At 43.3% G+C, this 25,048-nt stretch overlaps 1 protein-coding gene across 2 annotated transcripts in view; it reads right to left on the bottom strand.

The window, feature by feature from the left end:
• LOC147677969 (hepatocyte nuclear factor 4-beta-like) overlaps nucleotides 1–25,048 on the bottom strand; it is a 365,167-nt gene that overhangs the window by 85,008 nt on the left and 255,111 nt on the right. The window lies entirely within an intron of this gene.

Raw genomic sequence — 25,048 nt, 5'->3', positions numbered from 1 at the left:
GGCCTTTAAGAAACAACCAAAGAAACTTAACCTAATACCATAAATGAATGACTTTGAAACAGTTCACCGAATGAAATGACAGCATCTAAAGCATCACCTGCAGTACATGGACAAGCAATGGACATAAGCTTGCTAGTACTAACACACAGGAGTATCTTAAATGGGAGACAGCGTTTACAACGCAGTTATTACATCACAGTTCCTCTTACAACACGGTTGTTACAACCGCGTTGTTAGAACGCGATGCCTTTACAATACAAGTCATTAGATCGACTTGCTAGAGGGGACCCTCTAAACTGAGGAATAGTATAATTTACTATTCCAACACCTTCCCTACTGTTGGGCGGCTGGAGATGGAATAGTAAATTATACTATTCCTTAGTCCAGCGCACCCCCTAGAGCAGGTCAATCTAATGACTTGAGTTGTAAAGGAATAGCGTTCTAACAATGCTGTCGTTGTAATGACTGCGTTGTAAAGGGATAAGAATGGGTAATGTAGCCTCCAAAGGAGTTTGTTGATAAGAGTGAATTAGTGATTTGTAACTAATATGCAGGTAACTTAATTAACCTGAGTGAATTTAATTCATTAACAGTTGAATAAACAGGTATATATTTAGGACTAACTAAACAAAACAAGACTTGACATTAAAACAATACAATTTGAGACAAAGACTCTTGAGCATGTGTATAGGCAAAAAATAGATTTTATCAAAATTCAGTCATCAAGGGAAAAATACAATACAGAAAAATATGTATAACAGGAATACAGGATGGAAATCAGAAAGTAAATCAAAATCACTGTAAAGCCTGTAGAACACCTATCCAAAAGGATGTAGACAATTTTCTTTGGATAAGGTTGGGAGTCGACGTTTCGGTCTTTATGGGTAACTCTCTAAGACCATCATCAGGACGAAGGTAAATTAATATTGTAGCTCCCTGTTACAGTATCGAGGGGGGGATGAGTAAGACGAAATTGCCTCTTGGATAAATTCAAGGAAACGCTCGGGAAGGAACAATCTGTATTAGTCTCGAAAGTTCTCTGATCGCGGGAGGTATCAGCCGTCACTCTGCGCAAGGTGCTACTGTGAAAACCGCCCGTATTTACAACGGGCGGTTAAATACGGGCGGTTTTCACAGTAGCACCTTGCGCAGAGTGACGGCTGATACCTCCCGCGATCAGAGAACTTTCGAGACTAATACAGATTGTTCCTTCCCGAGCGTTTCCTTGAATTTATCCAAGAGGCAATTTCGTCTTACTCATCCCCCCCTCGATACTGTAACAGGGAGTTACAATATTAATTTACCTTCGTCCTGATGATGGTCTTAGAGAGTTACCCATAAAGACCGAAACGTCGACTCCCAACCTTATCCAAAGAAAATTGTCTACATCCTTTTGGATAGGTGTTCTACAGGCTTTACAGTGATTTTGATTTACTTTCTGATTTCCATCCTGTATTCCTGTTCTACATATTTTTCGGTATTGTATTTTTCCCTTGATGACTGAATTTTGATAAAATCTATTTTTTGCCTATACACATGCTCAAGAGTCTTTGTCTCAAATTGTATTGTTTTAATGTCAAGTCTTGTTTTGTTTAGTTAGTCCTAAATATATACCTGTTTACTCAACTGTTAATGAATTAAATTCACTCAGGTTAATTAAGTTACCTGCATATTAGTTACAAATCACTAATTCACTCTTATCAACAAACTCCTTTGGAGGCTACATTACCCATTCTTATTACGTTTTACCCAAGCCCCCAAAGGTTTATTGGGTTGCTCACTAGTATTTCCTGCGTTGTAAAGGAGCACGATGTAATGACATGCAATGTAACATGCTATATTCATCTTGAATGTGTCTGAGCCACACATGTGAAGGACTAAATCATGAATCAAGTGCCCAGTGGCAGACTAATGGCATGTTCTATAGATAGCATCATGGTCTAAACACACTGTCAGGTGGCAGGACACTATTACCACACATTTGCCAACTACTTGCAAACCACGGGCAATGTGATAAAAATCAGCATCCGATGGCTGCAGATAGAAGTAGCTAATTCTGTGCAATCTAAGAGGTTAACATATTATCGACCATCTGTAGCATGCCAAAGGCCTTGTAAATTCCAAGGCAGTGTGATAGGATTACATGAGGAGGAGATTATAAATCCTGAGGAAATTGAGGATGCAGGGACATCAAATGACCCCGTTCCAACAGGATCAGAAGTGGATACAGTGTCATCAAGTTGTAAAAGGAGGATACATCTTTAAGACTTAGGGCTTGATTATGAGTATCCTGTTAAATTGCGATCCCTGTGCAACACCGTAATTATAAGTGGTGTGAGCTGTATTGCACCTGGTAATTACTAGGCAAGATAAAGTTTGCCCCACTGTTAAATTTCTGCAGGTCAACTCTCCTGGAATTTAAGGGGTGAAAAGGCTGGGTAAATACCAGGGTGGTAAGCACCATAATCTTCATGGTATTCTCCATTACAGAGAAAATAACTCGAAATATTTGCTATTTATCATACCCAATACATTTCAAACCCTTGGTTTTTGGTTTTCCTTGGATGCAATGAGCACCGACTATCCTTCCACGACACTGGCAGTCACACCTTCAGCGAAATGTGTGGTGGCAAATTGGGCACCAACACTACTCTAATGTGGACAACAGATTGACAATGAGTTGGGGTACACCATTATGCAGAAATCCCTGTCTCCTCAACAACATGAAGAATCCAGTTGTGTGACCACACAGAAACATTGGGTGACACCAATCCTCATGTGGTTACGGAAGTTCTCAGTCCATACCCACCCCTTACAATAGACGCCTCGATTACTTTTATTAAGTTTTCGAAATTACTTTAGAAATTCGGAGTCACGATTTCCTGTAAAACCTGATCAGAGAAATAACTGAAACAAGTTTCTAGATTAAGCAATATTACACTGCTAAGCAAATGGCAACAATATATATTTTACTGCTCCAAAACATTTTGTCAGGTGCAAAAGATCATGACAATAGACAAAGAATATTGTGTTAGTAGTTAAACACAAAATAAAGTTTGTTTAGGTGACACCAGCTGCAAAATGAAGTGGTGCAAGTTCAGTTTTCTGCTCTCATTCCTAACCAAGAAAACAAACCAGGAATTATTTTGTCTTTTCGGTGGAGTATAAAGTGCTGCTTGCCACATTTAAGGCTTAGTGTGCAGCTTGTCAAATGTGGGAAATTCAACCAATTTTGCACTACTGAGATTCTTTCTGAAATTGTCTTTCATATTAAAATATGCTTTCTACAATACATTTAGGCTGAAGGAGAGGGTAAAAATCAACTGCTCTAAAATTGGAGATCCATTTGCACTTTTTCTTTCCAGGACAGAGACCCTCTGACTAGTGGGGTTCACCCTAAATAATCAATAGCATGTTTTTAGTTCTGGGGTTAGCTCAGAACCTTTGGTTTGACTAAATGTATATGTATGATATACCTACCTTTAACCACCTTCAGCCAACCCTCTTCATTCGTTGGTCAGTTGTTTTGCCATTCACATTTTTCTTCTGCCCCCTACAGCATAGGCTAATATGTGAGCCCACTTTAGCCACTGGTTTTAAAATCCATATATAATTTTGCTTTTAGTCAATGTCTTTTTTTAATATTAGTGAGTGCTCAACTGCTCCCCCCAAAATACATGTTAAACATAACATGACAAAACAAGCATTGACAAATCCAAAAGGCTGGTACCCAGTGCAAGATCGATTGAATTTGGCATTAAATCAAAAGTAGGGTAAACAGGTCTAGCTGGATGAAGTGCCAAAGGCACTATGGCATAGAGCCACTGCAAAGTAACTGTAGATGATGAAACCTTTGACAACAATATTTTCTCCCTCAGTTATTGTGAAGTACCAATACTAGAGGGGGCAACAGCAAGAACGGTCAGCTTACCAACAATACGAGAAGACTCTTCCTGCTAGGGGTGTAACACAAGCTACAGCAGCACGGCGGGGGCCCTAACCCTTCAGGGCTCCCAAATCCTTCAGGGGGACCCTTCTGCCCTATGGCCAATGAACAACTGTGAGATATGGGAGACTCGGGCCATTTTCAGATCCTTCGGGGGGAGGGAAGGGGTTACATAATTTTGCGTTATGCCACTGCTTCCTACTTGTTGTCAAAAATATGACTGGAGTGGCAGCAGGGCGGTCACAGAGGCGGGGGGCACAGCCTGGGTTTTTTTGCCACAGGCCCTGCTCTTTTCTATATCCCAAGCTTCTCTGCTCAATCTATTTATGAATCACAACAAAAGGCCTTGCACGTTTTTGTGATATATTCTTGATGTATCACATATATCATATATTGGCAGCGCCGGGATGCCCCTTTGCTGGGGCAGCTGTGCGCTTTACAAAACGGATAACATAACATAACATAACATAAGGTAGGCAACCTTCGCTGCCAATATGTCTCACCATAAAAACAGAGAAGGGGCCCACATCATGTTTCTGACCTGAACACTGCAAAGGTTCTGACAAGCCTGAGTAGCAGGGTCAGACTGGACGTAGAGGAAAACCTCCAGTAGTCCTTGGGGCCGCCACTCAGCAAATCCAGCCTTGAAAGCAGCTACGAATGCAGCACTCAATGCTGTGATGAATTAAAGATGCTGGGTATCATAACAGACCCCAATAAAGAAATGTCCAGAACTTGATCACAATGGGGCTGGTAAGGCGCACACTCCTGTTTCCTCCCAAATTGGTATTACAATGTAGAGGCATGTCATACATGCAGTGCCTAATTTGAGCTGGTGGGGGTAACACTTTGGCGACCAACACTTACTTTTCGGCATCAGAAATTTTCTGAGAGCAAGAACGGGACAAACACACAAATTGGAAAGCCAGTGAAAGATGGGAAAACTGTGACAAAGGGAGAATATAGGTACTTGCAAGAGTGTGATAGAGGGGCAGGGAGTGTCTGGTAGTGGATTCCAGAGGCACGAGGTGCTTTTAACACTACCGGCTTAGGTATTCAATGCACCAACATTTAATTGCACCAACCGTAGGCTTCTGAGCAGAGCTTCGGGCACCAGCACTCTACCGCGTACAAATTAAGCATTGCACACATCTGTGTTTGTGCTCCTGAAAACAAAACTATTTTGTTAAGGGTGTGAAATGCAGACTTGAGTGAAAACTTCACATCCACTAATTAGTGCATCCCACGCTAAAAAAAAATAGGAGGTGCACAATTTGCACCTACATTTTGTGGGTCCATTGAAATTAGACCTTGATGGGTTTCTACTTAGAACTTCCTGTAAAAGGCGGTAAAAAAAGATTGGTAGCCAATCTGCAAGGGAAATTAATAGGTTGGTCTCACGGTTTAAACTTTTTTGGTAAGAAGAAATGACTCAAGGTTGGACTTGCTTGGTTGTTTGGTGTGATCTTTTCAAAGCATTAAGATATTTTCATTTTTAAAGGCTGCATTTGAACTCCCAGCCCATCCCGGAGAGTCCTCCTTGTTACAATTCCATAAAGTTAATTAAAAAAATTGTACACACTCGGGTGCTATTGGTTTACACTTGATCTGCTCCCGCTGGAGGCCAGACAGACGATGACGCACGCTCTTATTACTTCCCATCTGGATTACGGGAATGTTTTATATCTGGGTGCTCCAGAAAAGAATCTTAGACGTTACAAGTCCTGCATAATGCTGTAGCATGACTGATTTTGAGACTACCCAGAAGGGCGGCGTCTAAACCAGCCCTTGAAGCTCTTCATTGGCTTCCAGTCAAGAAAAGGGTGCTGTTTAAATCCCTTCTCATCTATCATTGCATCCTCTGGCATAGGGCTCCAATGTACCTGGGAAACCTGATCACTATGTATGTATGTGGGCAGAACGTTGAGGTCAGGCGGGACAGGGCAGCTAGAAATCCCTAGGATTAAGAAAGCGAGAATGGGCGGCCGCTCATTTCGCCTCTTATCTGAGCAAAACTGGAAAAAACTCTCGGTCTGTCTGAGGATGGAAAAATCGGAGACCAGGTTTAGGAGCCTTCTTAAAACTCACCTGTTTGCCAACTAGTTCTCTGCGATTAGCTACGGGCTTGTGTTTTTCTTCTTCTATTGGACTGGCTCTCTCTCTCCACAGCGCGGGGACACGCCGGGAAGGCGTAAGCAGGCGCTCTATAACTTCCTTATTATTATTATTATTATTAGTGGTAGTAAGAACCCTATTGGTGAGCCGCCTCCCAGTCTGAACAGTTTAGTGAAGCAAAAAAGGGCTTAACCAGGGAGCAGGCACAAGTGTCACATAGTTAAGTGTACGCTTCAGGGGGACAGCTTGATTCAGGTTCTTTGAACATCCTGCTTCACATCTCTGCTAAAGAGCAGAAGGGGCACCAATTGATAGCAGAGGGCAGCTCACTTCAAAAGAAGTCTTCAGTCAAGGTCAATCAATCTCAGCTCAATGTCCCGTGAAGGCTCTTTTGAAGCTCACAAGTAAATGAGTAGCAGATGGGGGAGATCTGAAATAAAATAGCTAATTGATTACTTCAACTGAAAGGCAAGGTTCACTTGACAAAGCTAACCTCACTTGTAGAAAGCACCACCTCTAATGTATGGTCAGCAATAGGTGTAGAACTTTAAGTAATTTAGGGAAGTCCTAAAATATGAAAATCAGCTTGCTTTCTTGAGATCATGGTGAAAGGCAAATTCAACATCACTAAATAGCGACCCCAAGTTAGGATGCTTGACACAATTTTAACAACTCGAAAACCTTTATCATGGCTTGTGGGAAGAAGGTAAGGAAGTTAAGATCAATCTAGTTTGAGGATCAAAAAATCGAAGTGGTGGACAAATTCTGGTACTTAGGCATTACCTTTAGTAGCAATGGCACGTGGGCACAGGAGATACTTAATATTAAGGCTAAGATGGGCAAGGGTGCTTCTGGTGTTTTTAAATTTGCCTCTAAAATAGGAAGTCGTCGTATATATGACATGTTGTATGTATACCGACATAGATGTGCTCCTGTGGCACTCTATGGTTCGGGTGTTTGGGGACACTGTTGCCATGGGGATTTTCAAGTGGCGGAAAATGACTTTTTAAAGAGGCTTCTTTGTCTCCCAACCTCAGCCTCTAATGAGCTGGTTCATCAAGAAGTTGGGTTGGAATTTTTGACTGATCTAATAGGATTGAGACCATTATTGGCCTGGAGATCTATCTGGGCCAAGGATGAAACTGGTTTCACTAGGAGAATCATTACCGACTGCCTCCGCTTGGATAAATATAGTCTGATCTCATGGTTTAAATACGTTATAACATCATATAGAGACTTGTTTGATATGGATGTTTTTGCGAACCCAGCTAGCGCCACTGATATTTCAAAACAGGAGCTTAAACATGTTTATCTGGGGATTAAAGCAAAAATGCGTAGTGAAGCCAGCTGCCTGTTTGTAACACATCAATGTTATCATTCTAATAGCTTGGCATGCTATGGCTTTTCGAAGTATTTAAAAGTGGTCACTTAGCAATCTCACCAGTTTGTCCTTACCAGACTAAGATTAGGTATTGTTCATAATCTGGTGGCTTTCCCCCAGACAAAAAAGCATACGTTAATCCCCTGTCCATGTGACGGGACTTTGAAGCACAGCACTGTGCACTTTTTGCTTATTTGTCCTTTGTACCTGTATCTCCGTACTGCCTACCTTAAACCGCTTTTTAAAAAATACTCTGTGTCAACTGTTAAAACTGCCATGAGGTTTTTATTTGCACTTGATGTACCGGATGTGTGTTTTTTTACAGCGACTTTTATTCTGAAATCCGTGCCCGCCAGGAAAAGTATGGACTTTACAACCCAACTGTGAATGTACCGTTTTTCATAAAATTAGCTGCTATTGTCCACTTGTTACCTCCTTTCCTTGTAATTGTAATGAATTTTTTACCTTTAAAATTTTATAGTTGTTATATAATATTGATGTATTTTCTTGTGTGCTTTTATGATTGTTTTTTTAAATGATCGAATAAAGCTTTTTGAAATTGAAATTGACACAATTCCATGATCAAAAATATAATCGAGAAAAATATCACGTCTTATCCCTACACCTATAATGGTAAGTGTAAAAATATGTGGGGGGGATCAGCAACACTAGTATTGTCCAAAAATATACAAAAATGTCGATTCTTTTGTGTATATACCTATACATGTACATACTTTAAAGTAGCAAATCATAAATATTTTAATATATAACATTAGTACAATGTCGGTAGCATGCTTCAATAGACCAATGGTAATAGTCTCCATGAGGCACTTCCTGTTTTTATTTTCAGAGGTTCACCTTTTATTATTAAATATGTCATTTTCACCTTTTAATGCCATTTTCTTTTTTGATTCAACCCTTTTTTTCTTTGAACTCCCACTATTGGGAAATGGCTCTTTAGTTTAAAACAAACAAAGGGACTCATTGAGTATTGTCAGTCAGTCAGATATCTTTATTCGGTTATATTACACAATAACCATGAAAGTACAGTAAAAACACATCATCAGTTCAACATCAGATAAATATACAATACAAATAGTAAAAATTCTAGGTATCCAACTTCATATAAGATATCATGCAGATAACTCAGTACGTCTTAATTAGCTATTGATTTCCATGAAATAAAAACATTTATAAGAAAAGCAGAAAGAGATGCTACAGTAAAAATATCATCTAACCTCAGAATAGCTAAAAAGGCAGGTTGACATTGTCTAAAATTCATATACTTTAAAATGGGCAGTATCCACCTTTTCCCGGGAATTGAATAAAATTTACAAAAAAGTAAAATGTGAATATCCGATTGTTCAGACGAATCATCACAGGACACTTAATAATTAGCCTAGACCAATCGTTCACAGTAGGGAAACTTAGCAACCTGAATAAGATCCCAAATCTAAGACGGATTCATAAGAACCTTTCAAAGTCTCTCATTTGTAAGTTAAAATATGGTTGGGTAACATTTGCAGTCATTATCAGTTGATGTGGGATCACAGATTTTTTATTGAGTTCCACATTTAACCTACATTCCTCCAAATAATGTATGCATAGTTTCTTCAGCTCTTTCCTAGGTATCAAAGTCAGCGTCGTGGGTTCTTCATAATACTGTAAAAGACCAATGTTCTTGAGGAATGTCTTGATATACTGTAACCATCTCATCTTGTTGGCACAATCAAGATTTAAGGCGTCCCTCAAAATGAGGCGATTAAAGGAACATTCCTCTGTGGGCCAAACCCTGTGCAACAATAAAATCGTCTGTACCCTGATAATATATTCCAAATACTGCAGTCCCAGTTCAGTGTGACAACTGAAAGTGGACACACTATCCGGAACTGAGAGCAAGTATCTTAGGAATTTCTTTTCCACAGTTTGGAGGATAGTCACATTTATATAACCCCAAATTCCCGCCCCATATGTAGCAATTGCCACGCAACTTGCTTTATAAATAAGTAGGAGTTCTTTGACGGGTTTCTTTTAAGCATGGGCGAATTTTGCGAATCTCGCGTTCGCGAATTTTGCGGATTTGCGAACTCGCAATTCGCAAAATCCGCGAATTCTCGCGAATTTGCGGATTTTTTTTTGTGTTCGCGCGGGTTTCTGCCAGTTCGCGAGGGTTTTGTACAATTTTGCAAACGCGAACTTACCTGTCGGGTCGCAAGTTTTGCGAACTTGTTGTTTCTACGTGTCCAGCCTGTTTGGGACACTCTTCTTCATCACTGCCACTCTCTGTCACCACTGCCACTCTCTGACTACTCATGCCACCCTCTGGCCCACCCATGCCACCCTCTGTTTCATCACAGCACCCTCTGGTTGTCCAGTCAGTGTACATTATTGTGGCAAAGCAAAGCACACCTTCCCTGCCTCAAGTGACCTGAATTAATTTGGGGCTGATTAATGTGTCACAGAATATTTTTTTAGCTGGCACCTGCTTCCTTAGTGCTTCCTGATTAGTGATCTTTTGCACTTGCTAAGTGCTTTCATTGTTGCAAAATTAGTTACAACACCTGCCCTGCCCCAACTGACAATAATGAATTAGGGGCTGATTAATGGATTTGAACTTCCAGCCTGGCTCCTGCTTGTTTCCCTTAGCTGTAATTCAGGACCTTTGTGGCATATGTGTAACTATTCTGAGGTTCAGAGCAGGGTCACATAATAGTTGCAAGTAGGCAACTGAACTCTGGAGGGGCCCCTCAGGAAGCACTACAGGAAATGGCTACTAATGATGAGCCTGAACTTTTGAACCTGGTAAGTAGTTTCAGTTTTGCTAAGATCGTATTGCTGCAATATAGCGCTTATTCGCGGGGCGCGAAGTTGTACTGGGAAGCCGCGAACTCACGCGAACAGTGCAAGCAAGCCATAAAATCCGCTGCTCGCGGACTTGCGGATTTTGCGGGAGATTCGCGAATCTCGCGGATTGCGAATTTACCGAAAATCCGCAAAATCCGCGAGCGAAACGGATTTTCCGCCCATGCTTAGTTTCTTTCCCATTTTCTCACTAAATGATTTAAGCGCCGCAATAGATTTTAGGAACAGCAGTCGCCTAGATTTTACTGAGTTGCACCACTGACCAGAAGATTCAAACAAAATACCCAAATAGGGAAAAGTTTGAGTAAAATCTAAAGGTTTGGAGTCAATGTACATTGTTTTCTTAGCTTTTAGTGTACGAGGACCACAATTCATACAAAAAGTTTTTGTGGAATTGACTCTCAAATCCAAATTGGTCATAAAAGTAGCAAATGATGTAATAATTTTTTGCATTGCCAGCGGAGTCCTAGCCATCAATACTGCATCATCAGCATAAATTAATGCTGGTACCGGACGATTTGAAGCCAGTGGCATGTCCTGGCATTCATGCAGTAAAATTTTCTCTAGATCATTAATATAAATAGTAAATAAAAATGGGGCCAGGACACATCCTTGACGTGCTCCCCTGGCAATGCTAAACATCCTGGTGCATTCGCCTTTTTTTCCAAACCTAATCGAGGTCCTAGCACCATTATATAAATCCTTAAGAAACTGGATAATGTTATCCGCCACTCCCAAACGTTGAAAAATTAACCACAATTTCCAGTGGGTCACACAGTCAAAGGTGGATGTAAGATCTACAAAAGTTAAAAATATATCCTACCGCCTTTGGCTTTAGTATATTTCTCCAGGAGGTTATGTAAATTAAGGCACTGATCTACAGTCCCAATTCCTTCCCTAAAGCCATATTGGAGGTCACTTATTATATTGTGCTCATCTGCCCATATTTGTAAGCGATTTAAAATTACTCTGCCAAGGATTTTAACTGTCGAGTTTAACAATGATATAGGGCGGTAGCACGCGCAACCAGTCCTATCGCCCTTTTTAAAAATTGGCACTATGATAGACTCGAACCAAGTAGATATCAATCCCGCTGAACAGGAGGCATTAAAGAGTTCGAGTGAGTAGGGGCGCCCACAAATTCATGTTATTCTTAAAAATGTCCACTGCGACCCCGTCGGGGCCCAGAGCCTTTACCCCCAGGCTAGATTTAATACTCAGAATAACTTCCTCTACTGTAAAATTCAGATCAGTTACACTCTTAGAGAAATTGGGCGCCTGCTGTAATACCTCGTCAGACTTATCTCCAATTGTGGTACGAATACTATAAGGAGTTTCAAAGAACCGTACCCATTCGTCTTCGGTAATTACAATCTCAATCCTTGCCCTGGAGTTGTCATAAAAAAGGGAGCATTTACTGCCTTCCAGAAGGCTGTCATGTCACGGGATTGTGAGGCATCGCATAGGGCCTCCCAACCCTCCTTCTTCAAAGCATCCTTCCTTCTCTTTTGAACCACGTTGTATCCCCTTCGCAGTTCCCTAATCAAAAGCATGTCCCTGACAGGGGAATTCAAGGCACGTTTAAGATTAGAATAGGCCTTGGTACACGAGGTGTCAAACCATCTAGGTTTTTTCCCTTTGGTGTTCTTTGCCTCAACCCATAGTCCGGCCTTTATTTGTGCACTGATAACATTGAAATTACTAATTATATCAGTGTTCTCACTTATCTCACTCAAGCAAACATAAAAACTGGATTTGCTAGTCTTGATTAATTTGTGAAGAAAATCTTCAGGCACCACCCTAGACCACTTCAGTGTGTATCGATTCTGTCTTTGCAGGGCAAGATTGTGGGAAGAACACCTAGTCTCTTGATCCTCCACAGGGTCAGAAGATGGGTTTACAATTTCCACCCTTAAGGGGAAGTGGTCACTCAGGGGGGTTTCTAGCGTTTTCTATCTCAGGACATTATCATTATAATTTGTAGATATCAGAATAAAATCAATTACTGAGAATACCCCTCTACCATTAAAAGTAGAGGAAAATGGCATTTCTGGTTGACACATTATATTTGCGAACCCCAAGTCACATGTTAAAACGATTTCGTTCAAGAGGTCCCCAATATCAGAGTGATCAAAGTGTGTCAAATTCATATCTTTATCTAGTAAAAGGCCACATACCCCCTCTCCCCCCATGTGCAAGGAGGACAGTTAAAATCACCCCCATACAACAATAGTCTCTTTATGTTCCTTCCCTATCGAGCTACAAATATCGTTTCTAAGGTTCTTCAAAGCATTAGGTACATCTCCTGAAGGGACATTATTATAAAAATTCACTATCAATAAACATAATTTTTTGTCAATATGAATCCTAACCACGTGATAAAAACAGGTATTATATAAAATCTCGATTTTATCATATTTGAAAAGGTTAGAAACATATGTGCAAAGCCCACCTTTGGCTTTGCCACGTAATGAGCTAACAGCAGAAGTAAATATAGTTTTAAAACCCATCAAGTGGTGCGCATCTATAGTCCAAGTCTCTTGCAAACTAACAATATCGTATTCGTTAACAAGTTTCACCCAATTGTAATTATCCAGCTTGGATCTCAAGCCAGCAACATTCCAATACAGTATAGACCAGGTGTCCCTCTTAGTCAGATTGCCACAGGCCACCTCAACTACTGAGTAACCCTCATAATGCGCGTTATTAGACCCTTGTTCTGTAGTTTCAATGTTATTCTCTGAGCCTAATTGCGCCACCTCAGTAACTACTCCGGATCCTGGGAATTGCTAAATAAGACCTCAAATTACATATTTGCCCATCGCCATTTCAGGTGGGGACTTTCCTATGGATTTCTCATTATTCTTTTCCCTTGTTGGTCAATCTACACACCCTAGGCCGGACAGGCAATCATAACGGTTGCTCGTTGGGACATTAAACCTATTTCCCAAAGGGAAGCTAAAGCCATCTCGTTGCATACTATAGTGGGAAGGGCCTGTAAAAGCGGTAAAGGGTGGGGGATAAAAGTATCTTAAATCGAAACAGCAAATACCCCCCAAATTCCTTTGCTGATAGAAACCGCTTGGATACTGTACCACTCGTTGGTCTCTGAAATTCACGATGATACAGTCCCCATCCATGTCCTTTGTTCTATGGCCCACCCAGCTTACTCTGCGAACATTTAATATTTCGCCATGCAAATCCGGTCTTAATGGTCTATTCCTGCTTAACCAATACATGGTTTTATTTTTTAATTCATAGTAGGTTTCAGTTTTATCGTGGGTCAACTCCGGCACGCCTGTTAATACTACTAAGTATGGTGTTGACTCCGGAGGGAAGTCCAAGATTTGGCTACTACCAATACCTTTTGCTGTATGTGGGGTGGCAGTATTGGACGTAGTCCTAACTCCCAGACCTTCTTCCCTTCCTTCTCTTTCCTGGGGCTTATATCTTCCTGGTGATGGTTTATTGCCCACTGCGATATTGTACGCCAATCGTAGTGTCTCATTATTAGATGAGACAGAGGTTTCAGGTAATATACTTTGGTGATTGGGAGGAACAATAGTTCCCCTTTTGAGTTCAGTAGGTCTACTCTCAATCATTTTACTCAAAAGTACAGAATTTGCCCTAGTTGCCTGTTCGAGCAGCTCTAACTTATCACTAATCCTTTTTGAGCTCTCTACTAATGGTAGGATTAGAGATTTCACCAGTTGTTCCATTTTTTCAATAAGACCCTCCCTGCTATCAAGATTTGAACACACTGATTCCACTACGTCTTTGTCTTTGTGAGATAAGGTGCAAGAGAGCACCAGGTTCTGGACATGGTTTACTGAACTGTGACTGCCCTCCGTTGTCAGCACCGCTACGTTAGGAATTCTACTGGCTTTCGTCTTTTTAGCGCAGCCTCCCTTCTGCAAATTACCACCCCGCTTCCTTTTTCCAATAGGGCACTTATCCTCTGGACGGTTGGGCGATTTATTAACTCCAGCGAATAAATTTGGTGGATGGTTTAATAAACTACTGCTAGAATCCGACGATATGTAGGTTAAAGACGAATCACTACTATCATCAATTACACTGGGATCCACAGTAGCCAGTCTATCTGGCTGATGTACAATTCCAGCTTCTACGGGAAGATTAGGTGTACTCGTATGATCAGGAGAGGGTGCTACCGCAATTGCCCCCAAAGATGAACGTCTAAGATACATCAGATCAAGGGACTATCGTCTTTCAGTTAATGCAATTTCATGTTCCAGTACCGATGTGGCCCTGACAATGAACGCATCTAGAGTACCTGTAACACCCCCGCCCCTCCATGCACTTGCTGGCATGGTCCCTTTCCCGTTTTTCAGTGCCATCAATTTCATAAGTGGGATATCAGTGATGTAAAGATACAATTTAACGATTCGAAATGGACGAATTATACAATCAAATATTTTCAAGTAATGAAGTTTTAAATAAGTCTTACAAAGAGATCAACGTTAGAGAGGTGGCCCAGCCCAGTCCCTTCCTGTCTCTGACGGCCTAAGACGGTCCCGCCCTTGTCCCGGGCTTCTCCCGGGACGCTCCCGCGCAGCGGATGTTGTAGAGAGTTAAGTTGGGGCAATGGGCGGGCCTTTAGCACAGGTGGTGAAAGCACGGGCTCCTGGGACTTGGAGTCCGGTTTTAGCGTGCTCCTCTCACTCCAGTAAATCCCAAAGGGTTCCTCAGCACTCTCGCTCTCAGGCGAGGTCCCCCAGCAGTTCAATTAGCCTGGAAACAAGATCCTCCACGGCGATGCGGCACCTGCTGTCGCGGGTGCTGCGAGCAGTTAAGTAGGGGCAATAGGCGGGCCTCGAGCACAGGTGTGAAAGCACGGGCTCCTGGGACTTGGAGTCCGGTGTTAGCGTGCTCCGGTAAATCCCAAAGGGTTCCTCAGCACTCTCTCCCTCAGGCGAGGTCCCCCAGCAGTTCAATTAGCCTGGAAACAATATCCTCCATGGCGATGCGGCACCCACGACAGTGGGTGCTGGGAGCAGTTAAGTAGGGGCAATGGGCGGGCTTCGAGCACAGGTGGTGAAAGCACGGGCTCCTGGGACTTGGAGTCCGGTGTTAGCGTGCTCCTCTCGCTCCGGTAAATCCCAAAGGGTTCCTCAGCACCCTCGCTCTCAGGCGAGGTCCCCCAACAGTTGAATTAGCCTGGAAACAAGATACTCCACGGCGATGCGGCACGAGTATTGTATAAATGGAAGAATTCTCTGAGGTGACTGGAGAGTGGGGTTTTGCTCAATTATTGCCCCATTTTTCCCTTTTTTTATATCCATCTGAAAAGTACCTACTGTGCTTGCTCAAGCTATGCAAATTCCTACTTCTAGGCTGGCCTTGGGGCCACACCTCCTTTTCACGTCTGATAATCAAGACATGCCAAGCTTTAACAAATAGTACACTAATAAAAAAAAAGTACCTTTCATTTCAGATATTATCGTATTTTATTGTTACATTTATATAGAGTTTACTACTCCTAAGTGGTGCACTGAAGTGGTTGCCTATGTGGATAGCATGCTACACCATTTCGGATGTGTGCTTGGAAGGGTACTGTCTGTTTTGATTCTATGTGGAAAGTGTTTTCATGTTGTAAGTGATGACCACTTGGGTGTGGTTATTGTGTTATTGGACGAAGTGCTTAGCAGAGTAACAGATGAAGAATTGTGAGAGACAAGTGCACCATTATGGTTTTCAGTGAACTGGCCCACTGAATACCTCTGCAGGTCCCTTTGCTGTATTTCTTAAGATCTTAGTCGATTAAGCTAGTCCCGCCCTGGGTTGTCCATTCTGAGAATTTTAATTCAGATGTTATGGTCTTCAGCAGGCACCGTTTGGAGGGAGAAATGGTAGGGGGGTCTGCCAGGATGGACATTGCTACCATCATCCCACAATTGATTTTCATTGCGAGATGTCAAGAAGTGGTCATAGTGTTTAGCTAGTTTGTACTTGCAGTTGTGGACTAAATTAGAGGGTTCTGTTGGCCAGCGGTATCTGACAAATCTTATCAGTTATACTATGCCTGTTCTGATGGTGAAGAGTTGTTTGTTGCTGTGGACTGGTACAGTACTGGGTGATGAACATTACACTCAGTGGTTCTGTCTTATGTGAATGTAAAAAGTCAAGTAATAACAATGAGTAATTATGCAGCCTCTTGGAATTACAGTCAGCTGCCCATGTTATGGTATTAGCATTATTGAGGGCCAGGAGGGTATATATGAGCTTATATTACTATATAATACCCTTGCTAGACACAGATCGGTGCTACATAACTCACCTGAACGTTCTGCGCTGGTTGGGCTGTTGCATATCTGTGGGCTGTAGGCTGCAGGTTATATTTGAAGGAACAATTATTATTTCAGGTTCTGCTCCAGAGTTATGTAGCTGTTCCAGGAGATGGTGTAGTAATTTAGGAAACAGACAAGTTTCCCCTCCTTTCAGAAGTGTAAATACCCCCAAATGGTTTGAACCTTGTCTTCTACAGCATTCCAGAGCATTTCGTTTTTTACTGAGAAAGAGTTGCTGCCTATTGATTTCATATAGTAATATGGTGTAATGATACATGGCTCAAGTCTGGAGCGCAGTGTCCTATTTTGTTTGTATTGCTTGAATTAAATGTGTAGGTATAGTGGTCATTTTTTTGTGAGACTCTGTGAATGATTGAAAGGTTGCTTGCATATTGCTTGCACAACTACAGGTACCCGTTGGCGTCATTGCAGGTCTGGAATAATGCATTCTCTTGACTGGAAACAGAGAAAGGGCCCTGTGGAAGCATTTTAGATATCTTGTATTTTGAGAATGATGGAACTGAGGGAGCCAAGGTATGGACTGTTGGTATAGCCAAAGATCTAGATTACCAGTGGGCATCAGAGCCAGGAGCTGCTAGAGTAGGGCGTTTGTGTACCAAGAACCTGGCTGACCACTGCAATCCCATACCATCTGTGAATGAAAGTGCGTGGATTTGTTTCTCTAAAACAATTCATCAATGTATAGTCCTCCCTGGAAATGGAGCAGGCGGCTGCTGGATCACCAAAACAAGGCAAAGAAAGGAGTTCAAGCACCCATGGAAGGAGGAGACCAAGATCACTGAGACAGCCAGAGATGCCCCAACCACAAGCGGAAAAAGAGCCCTGAACGCGGGGTCTGGTAGCTGTCACAGTGGACCCCAATAGGCAAAGCAATATTTGCAAAGGAAGCAGCAGAGAATGATCAAAGGGGTCGCGGGAGCTGTGGTTGCAGGTAGGGATAGCATTAGCTTCGGAGCTCAATTTTCCTCTTCAACAAGGGCACCAAACAAGGATACCATGCAGGGGCAGCAAAGCCCATAACTACACAGTAGCACCCTGGCAGCCGAGGTTGGAGGTGCTAAAGGTGGCAGTGAAACTCGGAAACAGACCCTTCTGACTCATCCTGCACAGAGAGCCAACAAAGATCACAATAATATGATATCAGATATGAAGCGGGCCACTGGAGTAACAGAAACAAGCAGCAGAGCAGCCCAAGAGAGTTTGATTTCACAAACAAAGTTCAGAGAATCCAGAGGCCTTCCCAGAAGAAATAATATCCAGATGATTGGCCTGTCGGAGAGGATCGACAAGAATGACTGATCCCTTTCCTAGAATGATGCTTCGATGCAAACGGTGAACCCGAGTGGCTGTTGTCAGTCTACGAGCTGGAAAGAGCACACCGGGTTCCAGCGGGACCACCCCCATGCACGCCTCCGGCACAAAGACCGGTGGTGATGTGACTTCCCCTTATAAAGACCAGGAATGCCTGCTCCAAAAGGCCCACAAGAAAGGGCACTTCAATGACGATTATACCAAGGTCATGCTCTTCCTGGACCTCATAGCTGCTATTCAGCAATAAAGAGCCTATGTTATTGAAGTAGAGGGAAGACTCAGAGAAATGGGGTAACTTACATGCTCATGTTCCCAGCCATGTTAAAAGTATTGTCAGGTAATAAAATGCAATTCTTCACCTATCCACAAGAAGTCTAAAAATAGGATAGAGGCTCAAATGGCAAAAATGGACAACCACCCAGGAACGGGCAGGTTTTGACCACAAAAATAGACGGCTGCAATAGGTGGGAGAAGACACTCATGGTGACCGTCAGAGGGACTATATCAATAAGTCCAGTGATAAAAAAGAGGCCAATAGCGGCAGCAGCATACCTTTAGTGTGTCTAAGAGGCAGGAAATTCATTGATTATATGGCTATGGTGAATGACGTATCAAACTCATACTCAGAGAGGTCTAGGTGCTCAGCCACCGGTCACTGAATGCCTGAAGTGACATCTAGGACTGCAGACAATCTGTAGAGCCAAGGAAGAGATGTATAGACACTTCAGGGAAGCATGTCTGCCCTAGTCTCTGGAGGATAAGATGCTGTGTTATATGAGAAGAATAAAAAAGATGAGGCTGTGGGAAGGGTCAGCTGGGACAATGAAGTTAACATAACTGAGCTGATTATCACCGACTAATCTGGGATCTCAAGTGAGAAATAGCAGTGGGAAAAAGATGTAATGTTCTTTAGTGTGCGAGAGGAGCAAAGAGTAATGAGCACTGGTAGGCACAGCTGGAAGCTGGGGAGGTACAGGACTAGCAACACACAATGGGTAGCGAGCAACTCAAATTCAAAATGATCACGTGGAATGGGAGAGGGATTCATGCAGTGAAGCGATGCATGGCTCTAGCATATATTAAGAGAAGAGGAACCCACATTGCCTTTTTACATGCGACCCCCCTAACGCAAGCTGAGGGCTTGGCACTATACAGGCGATGGTGCTGTACTACCTCCCACTCTGTTAAGACCCTGGGAATTATGCTCAATCACCACTTGACACTTCACACCCACATTAGTTCTGTTGGTTCTTCCTGCTTTTTTACTTTGCGTATCATCAGGAAAGTATCCCAGTTTTTCTCCCCTTCTGCACTCAAACTGATTGTTATGGCCATGGTTTTATCCAAGATCGATTACGGGAACGTCATTTATAATGGTGCCCACGCCTATGCAATCCAACGCCTTCAGACGGTGCAGAACCAGGCAGCCCGCCTGGTCCACGGCCTACCGAAATACCATCACTCCTCCCCCTTCTCACTACCCTTCACTGGCTACCAATTAAACAAAGAGCCCTTTTTAAACTCGGCTGCCTTACCTTTCAGGCCCGTGCGGGCACTGCCCCCGTGTTCATCAATTCCGCCATCTCTAACTATTGTCCTACTAGAGCCCTACGTTCCTCCGCCAAGTCTTTGCTAGTCATTCCCCGGTTTAAGAAAAAACGATCCTGTGGCCAGAAATTTTCGGTACTCGCACCCACCTTCTGGAACTCCCTCCCCCCCCCCCCCCATCAGATCCTCCCCCTCCTACTTAGAGTTTCGTAAGGCTCTTAAGACCTTTCTGTTCCAGCAAGCTTTCAGCCTATAGCCTCTGACGCTTCTCTCAGTTTTGAAATCCTATAGCGCCAAGAAACTGCTCAGTGAATGTGCGCTTTACATATAACTAAAAATTCAAATTCAAATACTACTACTTAGAGACCTTTTATGTGAGTGTTATTGTGTGTATTCTGTGGGCACCTTAATTCTTGGGTGAAGGTCCTGATAAAGTGTTTAGTGCAGTGGTTCTCAAATATTTTAGAACACAAACCACTTTTTAGAATTACAAATGTTTGTGCCCCACCTACCTTTAATGGACATGAGCCTGGGCGATTTTTTATTGTAACTAAAGCATCATGTGGTAATGCGTTGTCATTTAAAGACAGTACATTTTCCATTTAAGTGGCCTCTACATGTGCTTAGAAATACAGATTTACGAAATGTGTGTAAATGGGATTTATGTGAACATTTGCGCATTACCCCGTGTTTTAATCCCATTAAAATCTTTTTCAGCCCACTTCAGAATTACAAAAAAGTGCTTCACTTTTCTAACTGGTGGATGCAAACATTTCTTTACTAGTATTTACATTTTGTTATGTACTTCAAAAAACAACATCTTACCCTGTCACATAATCACTTTAAAAACTCATCTCATTTGCAGTCAGAGAAAGAAAAGTTAACACACCATCAAAAAAAAAAAGAATAAAGCAGCCTGACTGTTGACCTCATCTATCTTTGGATCACTGGGAAATGTGAACACAGAATTTAAATAAAGGTATCTTTACTTATTCTCCCTTTCGCGAATCACCAAAAAATAAACTCGCGAGACCCACAGTTCGGGAAACAGTGGTTTAGTATGTAGTTGATACCGAGGCTTATTACTTACCTACTGCATAACATATTTAATTATTGTTGTCATTAAATAGGTTTCCACCAGGTGGCACTGTATTACAACTAAAAGCTTTTAAGAAGCTACCCTGGGTTCTGCTAGACGGCTGTGAAAGATCGATTGTTTATTATTTCTAGAATGTTGATTTGTGGCTTTGCATGCTGCACGGCATTTACTTAGCAATTAGAATTTCACAGTGCTGCCTTGGCCCCACTGGAAACGGATTATGACTTGGCGAGTTTGAGGAAAGTAATGGGAGGTCTTTTCAGCTGTAATGTAAAAACACACGGGACGGTGTCGCTCTCCACCAAGAATTAAGCATAATCTCGCAGGACGCCTAGGTATTTAGCATGGCTATCAATGCCCAGGACCTTGCGTGCAGCAGCACTCTCTAGAGTGGGATTCCATGCTATCGGTAGAGGTTTCTCATCAAGGGGGATGGGGCATAGCCCCGTACAATCAGCCTAGGCGACTGTAGGGTCAGACTGGACTAAAGGGGTACTGGCAGCACCACAAGGGCTGGTCTGACTTTTTCAGTGTGTAGGCTGGTGTTTTGGCTATTTGTGGGCCTGCTTTATGGTCTGGTGAGCTGGTTTGTACTGCAGACTTCCCTGATATTAGCACTAACATTGCCTGTACCAAGCATAAATACGGGCAGTTTCTTATAGTTTGCAAAACATCTACAGGGTATGTGAATTAATGGAAAAGTGAGAAACCACATTTGAGTAAACCAAATCTAGGAACACAATTTTAAGGAACACCATTTTAAAGAAAATAGAAAAAAAGAAACATTTTAAAGTAAAGATAATTTTAAGGAAAATCAAAAATTACAATAAAATTGTGTGACGTTTAGGGATGGTGGTCGGTTTTTAGATTCAGAGAGGTTTAGGTGTCGTGAAGGGTTTCTAGGGGTCAGGTACGGGTGGAGTTCAGATAGAGAAACAGGTTTATAGAGATCAGGGATGGGTGAAGTTTAGGGGTAATAAGGTTTGTTAGATATCAGGAATGGGTGGAGGTCAGATGCAGGAATGGATTTGTAGAGATCAGGAATGGGTGGATTTTAGGGGTGGAAGTGGTATTAGGCATCACAGATGAGTGGAGTTTAGGGGTGGGTGGAGTGTAGGAGTGTTGAAGTGACTTTAGGGTTCATAAATGGGCAGAGTATAGGGCTGGTCAGGGGTTTCCAAGTTTCAGTGATAGGTAGAGTTATGTTATATGTATTTGTACAGTGCACTTATCACCCATGGGTTATCCAGGTGCTGGAGGAGAAGGGCAGGCCGATTGGGCTACTAGATGAATAGCCAGACCTTCAGTTTATTGCGGAACTCGAGCAGGGATGGGGAGGTCCTGGACTGTGGCTGAGTGCATTTGCCTAGTGGGTTGGTGGAAGTTGATGCTGCGGTTGAAGTAGACAAGTCCGACATGGAGGGCTTTAAATGCGTGGGTGAGCAGTTTGAATTGACATAGCTTCTGGACCGGTAGCCAGTGGAACTATCTGAGGTGGGGCACTGTGGGAGATGCTGAGGATGAGTCTGATGGCACCGTTCTGGGTGGAATGGAATCTTTCTACAAGTTCATTTGTAATGCCGGCATAGAGTGCACTGTTGTAGTCTAGTGTGCTGGTGATGAGGACCTGGGTGTCATTGGGGAGTCATTGGAATATTCTGCAGAGCATACGCAGGATGAAGAATCAAGAGAAGGTGACAGAGTTCACTTGTGTGGCCATTGTGAGTCTGTCATCCAAGATGATGCCCAGGTTTTTGGTGTGGTCAGTGGGGGTGGGTCTCAGATCTGTTGGCCTCCAGGTGGAGTCCTATGGAGGGCGCTTCTTCCTGAAAATCACGACTTCTGTTTTATCATGTTGAGTTCTAGGCAGTTCTGTTTCATCCAATTTACTACGTTTGACATCAGGGTAGTAAAGTTGGTCCTGGTGGCATGGTTATTGCCTGTTAGGGAGAGGATGAGCTGGATGGAGTAGGAGACAATGTTGATTCCGTGGGATCTTATGACGAGAGCTGAGTGGCACTATGTAGATGATGCCGAGGGTAGGGCTTACAGATGATCCTTGATGGACTCCAAAGATGAGGTTCTTGGGTTTGGAAGTGTAGGACAGGAGTCTGACTCAGTGGGTCCTTTTTGAGAGAAAGGAGGCCAGCCATCTCAGGGCATGTTCATGTACTCTGGAGTTGTGGAGTCTTGTGAGAGGGTTCTGTGGGAGAAGGTGTCGAAGGCTGTGGAGTGGTTGATTAGTATGAGTTCTGCAGTATCCTCTTTATCCATGATGATCCAGATGTCTTCAGTTGTTGCAATGAGAGCAGTTTCAATGCTGTGAAATCCAAACTGTGAGATGTCTTGTGAGAAGTGTTGTCCAAGATGATTGGAGAGTTGTTTGTTGATAGCTTTCTCCGTGACTTTGGAGGCAAAGGGCAGGAGTGAGATGGGGCTGTAGTTGCTGAGCTCTGTTGGGCCTGCTGTGTTTTTTTCAGGAAAGCTGTGATTTCTGCATGTTTTAATTTGTCTGCGAAGGTTCGCTTTGAATGGCGGTGTTAATGATGTTGGCGAGAAGGGACCTGATCAGAATTCCTTCTAAGTTGTCGGTATGGTGGGTGCTCAGGTCAGTGGTGGCCCTGGAATGGATTGCTCTTATGATTTCAGCAGTGTCTTCTGGGGTGAGCAGATTCTGGTTTGTGATCTGGTGGTGGTGGGCAGCTGGTTGATGAGTTCTTGTATCTTGCATTGAGAGTCAACATTGCTGTGGATCTGGAGGATTTGGTTGTGAAAGAAATCAGAGAGTTTGTCTCAAAGGTCTTGCGAAGGGGTGATGAAGTTGGTGGCAGCTGGGGGGTTGTAGAATTCTTTGATGATGTTGAAGAGCTCTTTGAAAGTTGCTGGAGCTGTTTTCCAATCTGAAAGGTAGGGCTCTTTTTCTTTCCTCGTTGAGCGAGGTGTGGTATTCCTGAGTGTTTATTTGTAAGTCTTTCTTGTGGTGGTTTCCTGGATGGTTCTCCATTTTCTCTCCAGTTGTGTGCAGTGGTGTTTGGATTTTCTAAGGTCTTCGATGTCCCAGCTGGCTTGTGTATTGGTTCCTGAGTGTCTGATGTACCTTAGGGGGCTAGGGAGTCTTTGCCGTGGTTATCCAGTTGTTGAAGGCTTTGATGTCTGTATGCAGGTTGCTGATGAGGTTTGGCTGGTGGGCACAGAGTGTTGGTGCAGTCTAAGTCCTTTATTTGTTCCAGCTATGCCTGATGTTGTTAGAGTTTGGGCTGTGGGGGAGCAGGGATGTGTTGGTGAAGAAGTGGACAATGGAGTGGTCTGTCCAACTCAGCAGAGTGAGGTGGGTGAACTTGACTTTGTTGCTGGCTGTAAAGATGGGGTCGAGGGTGTGTCCTGCTTTGTGGGTAGGGCCTTGGATGGTGTGGGTGGGTTTGAGGATCTTGAGGCTCTCTAGTAGGGCAGTGGAGTTGGGGTGTATTCAGTCGTTGAGATGGAAGTTGAGATTGCCAACTAGGATGAAATTGTTTGAACGGATGGCGATGGGAGTGATGAAGTTTGTGAGGAGATTGCTGAAGGTGGTGCGTGGTCCAGGGGGTGGTCGATAAGTTAGGGTGCCTTTGATGGTGTTGTGGTTGCCGGTCTGCAGTCGGAAAAGCATATGTTCTATTAAGGTTGTTTTGTTGTTTGTGAAAGTGGAGCAGGTGATGGAGTCCTTGTGGATGACTGGTTGTCCCCCTCCTGGCTTGTTCAGTCTATCTTGGCAGGAGATCTTGTAGCCCAGCGGAATGGCTGTGGCGATGGTGGGTGCCAAGGTAGGGTTAAGCCAGGTCTCTGTCAGATAGAGGATGTTCAGGGAGTGCATATTGATGGTGACAAGGTTTCGGTGGCATGTTTGCTGAGAGAACTGGTGTAGAGGAGCATGCATACCTGTCGAGGTGGGGCATGTGTGGGGTGGGCGTATTGGTGCAGGTGAAATGACAGTGAGTGCATAAGAAAAGTCCTACCATGGACTGAGGTGAGCCACTGAAGCAGCTGTTGAGGTGCCATCTGGTGTTGAGTGCATGCAGGAGGAAGGATGTGTAGCCGTGGCATTTGGTCAGACCAGGGTCTGTTGTGCAGGGCGCAGTCCAGCACGGATGGACACAGAAGAGCTTGCTTTTGGTGTGCCTGCTGCGTGGTGGTGCAGCAGCCGCCATTTATTAGGTCCTGGGTGGGTGGTGGAATGCAGGGTGCAGAGGACAGGGCTAGGGAAGGGTGGGGCAGTGGAGACAGGAGATGGCACAGGAGGCAGATGCAGAAAAGGAGGGAAGGAGGCTAGAAAGCACAGGGGGAGGCAGGAAAGCATGGGAGGAACCAGAGGAGAATGGGCGTGAAGGAAAGCAGGCAACAATAGGCACAAAGAGAAAGTTGAAAAGAGGCACAAAGAGAGAGAGTGGGAAAACGGGCCCAAGGCACAAAGAGAGAGATAA

The sequence above is a fragment of the Lissotriton vulgaris genome, chromosome 12, assembly GCF_964263255.1.
Source record: "Lissotriton vulgaris chromosome 12, aLisVul1.2, whole genome shotgun sequence".
Lineage (NCBI taxonomy): Eukaryota > Metazoa > Chordata > Amphibia > Caudata > Salamandridae > Lissotriton > Lissotriton vulgaris.
The sequence above is the reverse complement of the archived record's forward strand: the minus strand, read 5'-3'. Positions and strand labels throughout refer to the sequence as shown.